At 43.6% G+C, this 14,903-nt stretch overlaps 1 protein-coding gene and 1 long non-coding RNA gene across 3 annotated transcripts in view; one reads left to right on the forward strand and one right to left on the reverse strand.

Annotated features, from left to right (window-relative positions):
• Window positions 1–1,498: 1,498 nt before the first annotated feature.
• On the reverse strand, window positions 1,499–8,191 carry LOC309721068. Its single transcript, XR_014280646.1, has 3 exons — window positions 8,092–8,191; window positions 2,034–2,091; window positions 1,499–1,564 (listed from the first exon to the last, which is right to left on the reverse strand). It is a non-coding gene; the product is annotated as an uncharacterized lncRNA (long non-coding RNA).
• Window positions 8,192–8,396: 205 nt separating this feature from the next.
• Window positions 8,397–14,903, forward strand: part of gbf1 (golgi brefeldin A resistant guanine nucleotide exchange factor 1) — a 75,751-nt gene continuing 69,244 nt past the window's right edge. For both annotated transcript variants that reach the window (XM_082558388.1, XM_082558389.1), the window contains exon 1: window positions 8,397–8,691. The gene's annotated coding sequence lies outside the window, so the exon portion shown is untranslated. The remainder of the gene's footprint in view (window positions 8,692–14,903) is intronic.

Here is a 14,903-nt window from a genome sequence, read left to right on the forward strand (position 1 = left end):
TCTGTTGTAAACCTTTCAAGAATATATTAGGTTTAGCGACAGTTTGTGTTTGATAAATAAAGTATTTCAAGATGTTGTATTTCTACATTTATTGGTTTATTTTTCAGATAAGATCAATATCAGTTTATGGCAGGGGTGTGGTCTCTGGCCTGCTGCAGTGGAGCGGTGGTGCTGAGGGGACGGGTGATTATGATGGGACTAATCACTCTCTCCCCTTTCCTCTGCACTCTTTACAAAGAAGGCAGGAGGGTAGGAAAATTGTGTTTACGTGGTTTGTGTCTTTCTTATCCATGCGAGTGGGTGGAAGTTAAGCTTTATTGTAATAGCTTAAAACACAATCTGCAGCATCATCCATAAAATTTTTTATATCTGCAGGTGTTTATACACAAGACCAGTTTCAAGGGTTTTAGTTTTTATCATCAGACAACACCAGATTTCTCACTGAAGTAATGACATCAAAATGTAGGGAGTCTTCAGATTATACAAAGTTGTAATGTTTGCCCAGGTTGGAGCAACCAGGCCATATCTTTCCCAGTCCACCAAGCCCAGCCCCTCTCACGCCATTGATGCTTCAGCTGCCTTCAACTGGAAATGATGGTGTAAGATATCCTGTAAAGAGGAAACAAAGAGCATCTGGAAAAAGTGCAGACTGGTGGCCGACTGGGGACGCAAACAGGGACAGTAGAGTTCTCCAAGTTGACCGGTTGGATGATGCAACACAGCAAAGAGCGGCATCAGTGCAGGTGGTTAGCATGCTCAGTTTTTCCATTAGTCTGGGGGTGAAAATGGATAAAAGACTGAGCGCTCCACACATGAGAGGTGAATTATTATTCCGAAATAAGAAGATGTGATCAATAAACAGCTGGGTGGTTTTGAGAGTGGATGGAAGTTTTTTTGGTTTGTTTTTTGTTGGTTTGGGAACAGAGACAGTTTCTAAGGGTGAATGAATACTGTGAATTTAATCAGCAGATGATTAAACAGAAATGTGAATTATTACACTATGAAATAAGATGTTATCTACAGGTTTTTAACTAACCTGGCTGCACAGATAAGCTGTGTGTTGTAACAGGAACAGGAAGTGATGCTTTCGTTCTTGAGTCCCACTGAAATCTAACTTTGGGAGAGCTGCGATTAGTCTAGGGCATGGTGGTAAAATTTTGCAAATTGTTTCTCCAGGAATCTATTTGTAATCAACATGAATCATTGAAGCTGCTTTCTGCTGGGGGGGCAGGCCACTCCATCACTGCTTGCACTGACCTTTCTCAACAGTGAAACCAAGAAATGAAACTTGGCGTGAACCACTCACATCTCACCCTTTACACAGAGACGGTTTTCCAAGAGATGTTGACCAACTTGACAGATGTTAGACTTAAAGTTGGATTAGGATGTGGTCGAGTTAGACAAAGACAGAGTGAGGACATCGTTCACTAGGGGCTCAAAAGCAACTGGTGCATTAGTTGACTCAAATGGCATTACCAAATACTAGAAGCGAAGACCGTCTTCCTCCGTCCTTTATACTTGACTGGAAGTGGTGCACAGGCCCAGCTCCAGAAGTTGATAGCCACTGCAGAAGGTCAAAAGCAGAGGAGAACAGAGGTCACAGTTCTTTAAAGTTATTTTGTTCAGGCCAAACAGGGACAGAGTTATTTATCTTTCTTTTAAACAAAGAAAAAACCTGCACCAGGAAGAGACACCAATGATACCAGGAGCTCAACCGTCACTGATGTACCTCAGCGGGCGCCGATTTAGAGCAGGCAACCATGAACTGCTGAGAGCGGCTGGTCCGGGTTTGAATCCCAACCCGTCAGTCTCGGTCGTTGTGTCCTTGGGCAAGGCACTTCACCTACCGCCTACTGGTGTTGGCCAGAGGGGCCGATGGCGCAATATGGCAGCCTCGCTTCTGTCAGTCTGCCCCAGGGCAGCTGTGGCTACACCTGTAGCTGCCTCCACCAGTGTGTGAATGTGAGAGTGAATGGGTGGATGACTGGGTGTGTAAAGCACGTTGGGGTCCCTAGGGGGGACAGGCCATTTACCATTTACCGTAGTCCTTTGCCACATGTCTTCCTTTCTCTCCTTCTGCTTTTACTGCTCCTATCAAATAAGACCAAAAACACAATTTTAAAAAGGACTTGGCTAAACTGTAGAGGCAGCTACAGGGCAAAGGAGCACAAGGAAGCAGATCTATAGAGTCCAAGATCTTTGGGGAACACCTCAGTTAGGTCGTGACACAAAGCCGGATGGTCGGAGGGAGGGACTGAAACAACCAGTGCATAGCTGACTTTGGAGACCCCAGAGACTCCCACAGGAAATGCTATACAACAGCGGTCCCCAACCCCCGGGCCTCGGACCGGTACCGGTCCGTGAGTCGTTTGGTGCCGGGCCGCGAGAGTTGAGGCTCAGGTGTGAAATGTATAGTTTTCAGGGTTTTTATCGGTTTTCAGCGTTATTTTGTTATCGTTCTTATCGTTAACTCGGTTTTCCTGGGTCTTTTCACCTGTGTTATGAATAAATCGTCTTTTTTTCAGTACCGGTACTAGTTTTATTTTGTTGTATTTATCCGCGACACCTTAAAGGCCTTAAAGGCCCACAACCGAGATGTGCGCCTTGTTGACCATACATACAATACACAAACATCACATTGGGGAAACAGGTCAGGCTAGGTAGCGAGGAAAAAAAACATCGAAATGTGTAACACAAAAGGATAATACAGGAATGCACAGGTATCAACACACCATAGCACAATAAACACAGACAGCAACATGGGAAAGAGTTCCAGTGTGTACATCTGATCTGGGACCGCTGCAATCTTCGACTGCGCCTCCAGCTGACCCGAATATTGTCGGGCATAAACCGGTCCGTGGCGCAAAAAAGGTTGGGGACCGCTGCTATACAACATAGATGGTAAATGGACTGGTTCTTACAGTATATAGCGCTTTTCTACTCATCTGAGCACTCAAAGCGCTTTACACAACTTGTGCATTCACCCATGCACATTTTTCTAAGTGCTTTATAGCTAAAATTCACACACATTCATACTCCGATGGATGCATCAGAGAGCAATTTGGGGTTAGTATCTTGCCCAAGGATATTTGGCACGTAGACTAGGGGAAGTCAGGAATCGAACCACCAACCTTCCGACCAGTGGATGACCTGCTCTACCACCTGAGCTACAGCCACCCCTACAGCCAGGTGGGAAGTAACTCAGTTTTGTTGTTGTTGTTGTTTGTTTTTTGGATACAAAAAGTGCAGCTGTGCATAAGTTTGGCTGCTGTGCTCAGCATCCAGCTACGAAAGAGGAGCGAGAGGAGCATAAAGAGTAAAGTTTGTAATTAGCAGAAATGCAGCGCTTCTAAACAGCAGCAAACACAAACTGTTCATGTGTGCAGTGTGTCTGCTAAAGGTCCCACTGCTGCATTTTAAAGAGCGAACTTCAATCAGATGGAGAAAGATAAGAAAGAAGGACAGGAGAGGAAGAAGAGAGGTTTGTTGCTGAGGACTGCTCAGCTTGCATCAAGTGCTCATGGCTTCAAATCAGATACTGGGTCTGTACATGTGAAATGTGCTACAAAATAAACTAAGGTAAACAAACGGTGTTATTTAAAGGTTAAAATAATCTGCAGTTTAGTTCAGGATGAACTGGTTAGCTCGGAGTAATGATGGATTCAAATGAAGATCATGGTCTGATTCAGGTTACATTATAGCAGGGACCTTCATGCTGTTAAAGTCAGGACAGCTGTTGACAGTTTTCACAAAGTCAAAGGCATCAGTCCGATTGTGCTGACAGAAGCTAGATGTGACACATTTTTCTAACCCGCTGACAGAGAATTCAGGTTCAGGCGACTCCGGAGGAGCAGGAACATCAGGCTGTGAGGAGGACATGGTTTAGGTTCCAGAAGATTTAATCAGAACTATTAACTCTGCGAATGATCGCACCCTGTTGTCCCGGGCGTCCTGAATAGAGTGGACGGATCAAACTCGGTCCGCTGAGTCAGGTTTGCTAGCGGGATCGTTCTGTAGGTAGGCGCCACTCTACTGAAAATTCACCCGGTTTACGTCCAATAAGAAAGTGCATCCATAATCCAAACTTTACCCTGCAGAGTTAAAGAAAGATCAGTGCTCTTATTCTTGTGTCTGTCATTCATGATAAACCCAATCACGTCCACGACTTTAAATCAATATTTTTAGCTCGGATGAAAGAAATGTCATGGAGAGAACTCCGGATGTTTCATAAGCCACTGATCATGGTAGCAAAGGGATATCGTTGAGTGCAACACAAACTCCTGGTCATTAAAAATCATTTCTTGAGTCTTGGAAGGTTTGACGGCTAACAGTGGTTCTCTGATAATGAAATATGTTTAAATAAATATTTATGCAAGGACATCAAAAACACACGGTGTGTTATTTCTGCGGGGGTGCCCGTGTATCTGTCACTGTGGAAACCCATGCACATATTTGCTTAGAAATGTTGCAATTACAAATCTCCCAAGTCATCAAACAGACTGGAAAGAGCGAGCAGAGGATCACACACAATGGTGGCTTCTGGGTACACACTGAGTGGAACTGTAGCTGGTGCTGAGTGGACCCCCACACCCACCCAGTTCAAAGAAAATATGCATACATACAGGATTTGCTCCCTTCCTCAAGTCTTAATTTTTGAGTAGGTTTTCAGATGCTGACAGATACGTAACAGGTACATGTTTCAGATCATACATGTGTTAATAGTTAACATGTGTTTGTTAACAATCAGAAAACTCAACAAACTGTTTAATTTGGTATCTATCACACTCCTGGCCCTGACTCAGTTTCACTCTAGCTCTTGTTTTGACACATGGCACAGACACTGAGCATTTAACAGCGTGTCCTGAAGTCCCTCGTTTGTCTGTTTCTTAATAACAATGAAATGTACAGTAATTAATTACACATCAGTGGGGATTATATTAACACATCAATGCACTCCAGTTTCTTTGTGTAACTGGGGAGTCTTCTTCACTCTCAGGTTAATTATGTAACACAGTATAATTTACATTATACATTAACAGTAGAATGGGAGGCAGAGCCTTCAGTTTTCAGGCCCCTCTTCTGTGGAACCAGCTTCCAGTTTGGATTCAGGAGACAGACACTATCTCTACTTTCAAGATTAGTCTTCAAACTTTCCTTTTTGCTAAAGCATATAGTTAGAGCTGGACCAGGTGACCCTGAATCCTCCCTTAGTTATGCTGCAATAGACGTAGGCTGCTGGGGGACTCCCATGACTGTTTCTTCTTTGTCACCTTTGTCTTCATGCACCACTCTTCATTTAGTCATTTAGTGATTATTAATCTCTGGCTCTCTTCCACGGTGTGTCTTTGTCTCGTCTTCCTCCATTCACCCTACTTGTTCATGGCAGATTGCCGCCCTTCCCTGAGCCTGGATGGGCCAGAGGCTTCTTCCTGTTATAAGGGACCTTTTCCTTTCCACTGTCGCCAAAGCGCTTGGTCATAGGCAGTCATCTTGGGTTTCTCTGTATTATTTCCCTCGAGGCACCTCTTGTTGTGACTTGGTGTTATATAAATAAAATTGAATTTTTCATGTTCAATCTTGCCTCTTAGTGTGTGAGACACCAATGATGTGCCCGGGGCAGTCAGTGTCTCTTTTCGGATGCTGAATCAGAAGATTACCAGAACAGCCCCTGAGCCACACACACACACACACACACACACACACACACACACACACACACACACACACACACACACACACACACACACATCAGGAAAGACGGAATACTCAACCGGAAAAAAAGGGCCAAAGGGCACCCTGATACCTGCACAGCTGTGTAATAAGTATTGAGCTGTCAACAATATCTAAAGGTGCTGCTGACATGAAATGTTTTATTAGGTTTCACTGATAACCCAGATCATGCTAAGAAGTCAAACCATCAATGTCCATAGATGAGTCATGTGTAATAATGAGAAGTACTAAACTCTTGAAAAAGAGAGGTGCAAAAAGGCACGGAAAGCCACGACAACAGCCTAAATGCATCAGATATTAGAAAACAATCCTTCCACTTAGTACAAAGAGCCACGTCCGAGAGCCGAGGACGACGTGTGGAGAGCTCCAGAAGGAACTGGAGTCAGTAGGTACAGTTGTTTCAAAGAAAACAATAAGTTATGCACCCAGTCACCATGGAGTGTATGTCAGTATCACCTTTAGAACAATAGTTAGAAAACTGGTGGCAAAAATGTTTCATAGCAGTTCAAATAAGAGATCTGCAGCAGCAACAGTAACATGCAGCTCGATGCTTCAGTATTATGCAAATGTGACTCACAATAATATGTAAGATCAAACCATGCAATTAGGGTCATGATTTGTTTGACAAAGATAGAATTTGTGTCGTTTTGCTTTGGTAAATGAGGAGACTTCACTCAGGCAAGTCTGCTGGACCAGACGGAGTGAGTCCCCTTGTCCTCAAGGCCTGTGCCCCCCAGCTGTGTGGAGTCTTTCATTAACTGTTTATGCTGAGTCTGAGTCTGCAGAGGGTCCCGGTGATGTGGAAGACATCATGCCTCGTCCCTGTACCAAAGACGCCTCGTCCCAGTGGCCCCCAGGATTACAGGCCCGTGGCACTGACCTCCCACATCATGAAGACCCTGGAAAGGCTCATCCTGGACCAGCTGCGACCCATAGTAAGACCACATCTGGATCCCCTTCAGTTCGCTTATCAGCCTCGTCTCGGAACAGAGGACGCCATCATCTACCTGCTCAATCGTGTCTACACCCATCTGGACCAGCCGGCGAGCACTGTGAGGGTCATGTTTTTTGACTTTTCCAGTGCTTTCAACACCATCAGGCCGACCCTCCTGGGTGATAAGTTAGCAGCGATGCAGGTGGATGCTTCTCTGGTGTCCTGGATTGTTGATTACCTGACAGGAAGACCACAATATGTACGTCTCCCACAGTGTGTGTCTGACAAGGTGATTAGCAACACAGGGGCACCACAGGGGACTGTCCTCTCCCCCTTCCTCTTCACCCTCTACACCACAGACTTCAGCCACTGCACAGAGACCTGCCATCTTCAGAAGTTTTCTGATGACTCTGCGGTGGTTGGATGCATCAGCAGGGATGATGAGACAGAGTACCGGGCTGTGGTCGACTCCTTTGTCACGTGGTGTGAGCAGAATCATCTGCAGCTCAACGTGGCAAAGACCAAGGAACTGATCGTGGACTTCAGGAAGACCAGGAAACACTTGACCCCTGTTTCAATCCAGGGGGTCAGTGTTGACATTGTGGAGGACTATAAATACCTTGGAGTACACATTGACAATAAACTGGACTGGGCTAAAAACACCACAGCACTTTACAGGAAGGGCCAGAGTCGTCTCTATTTTTTGAGGCGACTGAGGTCCTTCAACATCTGCCAGAAAATGCTGAGGATTTTCTATGAGTCTGTGGTGGCCAGTGCGATCCTCTATGCTGTTGCATGCTGGGGGAGCAGGCTGAGGGTCGCAGATGCCAACAGACTTAATAAACTGATCCGTAAGGCCAGCAATGTTGTGGGGATGGAGCTGGACTCCCTCAAGGTGGTGTCGGAGAGGCAGCTGCTGTCCAAGATAAAGACAATGTTGGATAACACCTCCCACCCACTCCATGACATGTTGGTCAGTCACAGGAGCTCGTTCAGTGAGAGACTGAGATTACCGAAAAGCACCACTGAACGACACAGGAAATCATTCCTGCCTGTGGCCATCTCCCTGTACAACGCATCCACTTAACACACTGTTTGCTGCTACAACTACACATGTTTCTTTTCCAACTATTTATTTATGAGTGACTTATGTATGTATGTATGTATATATATGTATATATTGTACTATTCTTAGTTAGCGTATTGTCTGTCTTGTCTTAATGTTGGTTTAAAATGGAGCACTGTAACAAAAAATAATTTCCCCCAGGGATCAATAAAGTATTCTGATTCTGATTCTGATTCTGATACAGCACCACAGGGGATTTTAAATCAGTCAGTATGTGATTGAATTCCAGACTTTCAGCTTTAATTTAAGCGGTTTTACAAATATTTTACATAAACTGCTTTAGAAATGAAACGAAACGTACGTGTAATGGCCAGAACACAGCCAAATGACAGCTAAGCGTCACAGTGGGATTGCTCCTTTCGTGCTTTCGTCATCTGTCCTTCGCAACCTAACGCGCCACTAGTCCCGCCTTTATCACTTTGTAACGCAAGTGGTATTTTTGAGAACCCCTGTTATTTGTAAATAGTTATAAAGTAACACAAGCATTAATATAACAATCAGCCTTATTTCATGATCTGATACGTACTTGTATAATGAAGCCGTATATAGCCTTAAAAACTACTTGGTTTAGTTGCACGTCAATCAAAACTGTGCAATCATGTTCGGTTGAGAGTGTAGAGCTTTTCCACGTCAGTGTGTTTACTAAGAGCAGAGTGACAGCTGGAAGGTGTAGACTTTACTGACCTGTCGAGCATTTTTAAGCGAATGAAGAGCCGGTGTTTGGGAATATTTCGCTATCGCACTGTGGGATGTCCGACCTTTTTGCTTTGTTTCATTGCGGAGACTGAACTGAACTCTGGTCTTTTTCATTCACTCTTGGCCGGCTAGCCTACTAGCTTACCGAGCAAGGCTAGCATTAGCTATAGAAGGACTTCATCTGCGATACAACCGCCCTAGACAGGTAATATATTCATTTCAAATGGACAACAGAAGCGTTTTATGTTTTATTCAGCGGAAGTTTATCCTAAGCAAATCAGGGACGTACATAGTGGCTTGGATGATGAAAACACAGCTACCAGTAGCTAAATAAGATGCTAGCTAGTTAAGCTAAGTAGGTAGCATGCAGGTAATTGGTCCCGTAAATTGCTCATTTACATTTGAGTTCGTCAGAACGTCGATTAAACTTAAGTCTGACGCCATGTTTTTCTTTTGCTCAAATGATAAATGCCTTTCAATGAGAGAGAGCCTGTTGAGTTTGTCTTTAAGGAGATACTGCCTAATCTAATTAGCCACATAGCATATTAGATTATCAGAAGCTTGCATGGCTGAGTTTATTTTTTTGTTTCTTTTTACACTGATTGATAAAATTGTCTGCATTCTGACACAGAGGTTGAATCACCGGAAGTTACTTGTAATCCAGACACAGGCTAAAAATACCACTTTCCCCCAAAACAAGCACAAACTGTTCCATAAACACTGTTACTTTTTACTCAGCTTGTTTATGGGGTTGGTATTATGTGATTTTTCTTTCTGTCTAAGGAAATATTACCATTTTAAAGGCTTGGTACAAGTTAACCATAAAAATGTTTTCCTGCACATAAAAAATCCTGGCACCCCATCAAAGATGTTTTGGTTTCCACCAAATAAAAACCAGAACTGTGACAAAGATATTTATTTGTCAGGTTTCATTAGCTGAACCTAAAATACATTTCATTTTTGTTGCTTGTGTCAGCTGTTGTTGGAGATGAGACATGAATATATGAGGCCAATTGATTATGATGACTGTAATTACATTAATGTAATTAATTGAATTTAACAATAGTAAAATGTGCTAAGCTTAATTGGTGAGTTGCTGCTGCTGCATATTTTGACTATCGTTGATGCCCGACATCATCGTCCATAAGCACGACCCTAGTGACATCACCAGCCCCTGAGATGAACATTATAAGGAGCAGGTAGGACAAGGTGTCACTAAATAAAGGCCCCTGCACACTGAGGACACTACTAAAACAAAGTTACTTAGGTGTGGAACAAGGTGCCTTTACTTTGTAAATTAGGGATGTTTTGGCAACTAATTTCCTAGTCAATGAAATGCTCAAAGATTAGTCCACATCTGGGCGTTGTATGGCCCTGGACCACATCCAGCCTTGTAGTTATCTCTGACTCGCCCACGTGAGGACATTTGGGAATTTGGATTCAAATTTACATATGTACATGTGTGCACGTGAATGCAGCTTCAGTGTAAATGCATTGGGACTGATGTGTATGACAGATGTGAGTGTGCTGTCAGCTCACATTTAAAAAACAAAAACAAAGGAAAAAACCCAAAGATTTCTCAGCCGGAAAAGGGTGGAGTGGCCACTCCGGGTCGGGGATGAGTTCCTCCCACAAGTGGAGGAGTTTAAGTATCTTGGGGTCGTGTTCGCGAGTGATGGGAGAAGGGAGCGGGAGATCGACAGACGGATTGGTGCTGTGGCTGCAGTGATGTGCACGCTGTACCGGTCCGTCGTGGTGAAGAGAGAGCTGAGCGTAAAAGTGAAGCTCTCAGTTTACCGGTCGATCTACGTCCCTACCTTCACCTTTTGGTCACGAGCTGTGGGTAGTGACCGAAAGAATCCCCGGGCCACTGACCGGTACCGTCGTTTGGTACCAGGTCCCGAGAGTTGAGGCTCAGGTGTGAAATTTATGGTCTTCAGGGTTTTTATTGTTAACTCCGTTTCCTGGGTCTTTTCCCGTGTTGTAGTTGTGTCTTATTTTGAAAGTAATATTTACACGTTACCATAGCGACCAGAGAGCATTAAGGGACAGAGAGGAGGATGTTACTCTCAATGTTGTTGGCGCATTTCAGAAGGACTAATAAAGTTACACACTTACAAAGTGAATTCGCGTTTATTATTATATTTACAAAATACCACCGTTTTTGTCTTGGTCGGATCATTTTATTTTTTTGTATTTATCAGCCACACCTTGAAGGCCGGCCAGTTTGGTTTATTGGTCAGCTGACGCTAGTACTTATGACTCTATTACCTCAATGTCCATTCTGTGGCTGTTCACTGTAGTTTAGGTAGGTGGAGGATGTTTGTGCTTGTGGAAGTCAACCAGCAGCTCCTTTGTTTTCTCACCTTTGAGATGGGGGTGGTTCCGGTACCACCAGTTGACGGCGTCCTCAGTCAGTTCTCTATAGTCCCTGTTGTCCTCATTGGCGATGAGGCCAACAATTGCTGAGTCATCAGAGAACTTCTGAAGGAAGCAGATACCAGAGTTGAAGAAATCTGGGGTGTATATGTTGATTATGAGCTTACTTACGATAGCCAAGTTAGGGTAACTTATAAATCGTGAGTATTGTGACTGCTGAAGATGTTTCATATTTCTAATATTATCATATGTAAATGTTAGAATTATTTGTTAAACAATTTAAAACTTTAATAACCTTACAATAAAGCAACATCTCAGATCATTTTGAAACAAAGTGTAAACTTTCCATAACTTTGTATTGTAAGGTTTTAGGGTGGTTTGTTTCCCGGCTCAGGCATTACTGCTCGACTATGATAGAGTTGGGTGATCCAAGTGCAATTTCCTGACATGTCCTCTTTTATTACATAAGGGTCCAACCACAGATAACCTTGTATCTGTCCATTACCAGCATTTCACTTCTATAAATCTTCCAAGTTTGTGTGGTTTTTCCATGTCACCTGATGCAGCTTTCTCTACCGCATTTTTAACATCCTTATGTTTATCACCACACTGTGTTTATGTGCTGAAAGAGAAATAATTTCCTTCCTTGTAATAAAAAACAATTCTGAAGTGTGATGTCACTAACTTGGACAGTTTGGGAACTGTGGTGGTTTGTCTCGAAACAACCATTTCGACTTTTTTCTGGAAATACAAACTAGATTTTCAACTTTAGTTTCTAAATTTCAACTCTAATACTAGCTCTAATACGCCATCTTTTTTTTTAAAAAAAGGGACCTAATGATTCTGTCCTCTTCTTTATGTAAGACTGTAGATGTAGTTGTCTCACCCAGATGTAAGAACTAGAGACCTCTGACTTTCTGCATATGCTGTGGGGGAAATACAGACCCGTTAACAACTGTGGCTCATGAAATGAATGTCTGGTAATTCTTCCAGACTGCTGTCAGCTCCTGAGCATTGGGCTCATTCTCTTGCCAATATCTACTTAATATTATTATCCTTTTTTTTTTTTTCCATCAGCTATACGCCTGTCACTGTATCCAGCTATTTACACTTATATCTGGGTGTTATTTTAAATAGGCTGCTTTCTGTGTATTCAAAAAATGAATGGTATGAAAAATTGCCATGAGAGTCATGGCAAAAGGAACAAGGTTAATCCAACTATTCAGACCTGTACTGCTTGTCAAATATAAATCACATGTCATTTTGATTCTGTTTGGTTATCCATATTGGCTTTAGGCATTGGAAAGCCAGACACGGAAATTTGCTGTTTGCTTCTTATATTCGATGCACATTTACTGGTCATAGTTCTTAGACTTAAACTTGAAGCTTGAAGACTTAACTTTCATATAGTTTTTGTAGAAATTTGGTATTTGACATTGAATTTTTTTAAGTCTCACACATAAAATGACACAGTATACCTACTCAAATTTTTATTGGAACCTATCTGTTCTGAATAGTATGATCAATAATGTATGTTTCTTTTTTTTTTTTTTTTTTTTTAAATATCTATGGTTTGACTTGAAAAGCATACCAGTGGTGCATCTGCTAAAAATCGTGGACTAGTTTAAATCCTGGTGACCAAGGGCCGTTTTCTGAAAAATATATTGACAACAATAAGTTGGGGAAAGATGTCACCTAGGATTTATAAAAAATAACATGGGTGCATCTACTAGGAGGCCGAGGGGTAGCACTGGCGACCACCAGTATTTTTACTGGATGCCGCCGTCAATACTACCAGATTGACGGCAGCAAAACTGGTACGGTAGATAACATCACCCACACCCAAGACCCCGAGTGTGATGGAAGAAGGATCATTGAGTGTGAGAGAAACTGACCTGAGAGATGGGATCATAGCGAAGCTTGAAACCTGGATCCTCCCTAGCCGGTTACCACGACTATGTAAAGTATCCTCTGAAGATCTACTAGATGATGTGAATGAGCACATGGCTCAAAACATGAGCGGGGCACAGAAAGGGATGGGTAATAATACCAGAGTAGGTAAACACCAGCTGCTGGTAGATCAAGCAGTCGTCCGAGACTGCAAGACTAGACTGACCAAACTGTGCCCTTTCTGGATTGATTACAAGAAGGCCTGTGACTCGATGCCCCACACATGGATCCTGGAATACCTAGAACTAAACAAGATGAACAGGACCCTAAGAGCCTTGATCAGGAACTCAACGGGGATGTGGCGGACAACACTAGAGGCCAACTTCAAGGCCATAGCACAAGTCACCATCAAGTGTGGGATCTACCAAGGAGACGCTCTGTCCCCACTGCTGTTCTGCATAGGCCTGAACTGACTACAGATACCGACTACGGGATGGAGCAGTTGTCAATCACCTCCTGTATGTGGATGACATCAAGCTGTTTGCCAAGAGTAAACAAGACATTGATTCACTGATCCACACCACCAGGATATACAGCAAAGACAAAGGAAGTCGTTCGGACTGGAGAAGTGTAGTCAGATGGTAACAAAGAGAGGGAAGGTAGTCAGAACTGAGGGGACTGAACTACCAGAAGGCAACATTGCAGACATGGAGGACAGTTTCAAGTACCTAGGGATCCCGCAGGCAAATGGGAACCATGAAGAGGCCGCTAGGAAAGCTGCAACCACCAAGTACCTGCAGAGGGTCAGGCAAGTCCTGAGGAGTCAGCTGAATGGCAAGAACAAGATCCGGGCTATCAACACCTACGCCCTGCCCGTGATCAGGTACCCTGCTGGGACAATAAGCTGGCCAAAGGAGGAGATAGAAGCCACTGACATCAAGACAAGGAAGCTCCTGACGATGCATGGAGGGTTTCACCCCAAATCCAGCACCCTGAGGCTGTATGCTAAGCGGAAGGAAGGAGGCCGGAGGAGACAACGACCATCCACGAATACATCAGGAACATGGCTCCAACTGACCACATGGTCAGTGAATACCTCAGGCAGCAGAAACCCGAGGAAGAGGAGGAACCATCATGGATGGACAGGCCCCTGCACGGTATGTACCACTGGCAGATAGCGGAGGTGGCTGACATCCAGAAATCTTACGAGTGGCTGGACAAAGCTGGACTGAAAGGCAGCACAGAGACTAATCATGGCAGCACAGGAACAAGCTCAGAGCACAAGATCCATAGAGGCTGGGGTCTATCACACCAGGTAAGACCCCAGGTGCAGGCTGTGTAAAGATGCCCCTGAGATAATCCAGCACATAACAGCAGGGTGCAAGATGCTAGCAGGCAGGGCATACATGGAACGCCATAACCAAGTGGCCGGCACAGTGTACAGGAACATCTGTGCCGAGTGTGGCCTGGAAGTCCTGAGGTCAAACTGGGTGGTGGTGAATGACCGAGCTAAGATCCTGTGGGACTTCCATGTTAAAAACTTAAATTCTTCTGTGATTATTTTATTAAGGGTGAAAAAACCTCGATGACTTTCACTAAGAAAGACTTACAGACAGGCAGAGATGGTGGCTGCCTGCTTGGATGGATCTTTAAGAGGTGACGATAGTTTCAGTGCAAATGAAACGCTGCAGCTGAACAACAAGCACTAAAATGAGAAAATCCCTCTTTTGAACGTTGTATTTTCCTAAACTTTATCACAGAAAAAATTATTGTTTTTGTAACAGTGATTTGTAAATACGTTCTGTCAGTGATTCCTTGAATACCATTTACATGTGATAAAATCAGGGCTGGCATCGAGAGGATATTTGGGCTGGGGTTTGGAAGTCGCTGGCTTCTGTGGGGGTGGGAGCGCTCTGAATGGTCACCCACTGTGTGACAAAGGAACCCACTGTGATGCTAATGACAGCCTGTGCTTTCTTACCTGTCTGTAAAAGTCACAGCAGGCAATTTACTGCATTTTAACATGATGCAATCCATACTTCATTAGTAAAGCTACTGTCAAGTCATCCATTCAATATATTTTTACCAATTGTGTTATAAAAGTGTTCATTTATTTATTCACCGTTAAAATACCATATTACATTTTGA

Source organism: Aulonocara stuartgranti (assembly GCF_965226115.1).
Source record: "Aulonocara stuartgranti genome assembly, chromosome: 13".
Taxonomy (NCBI): domain Eukaryota; kingdom Metazoa; phylum Chordata; class Actinopteri; order Cichliformes; family Cichlidae; genus Aulonocara; species Aulonocara stuartgranti.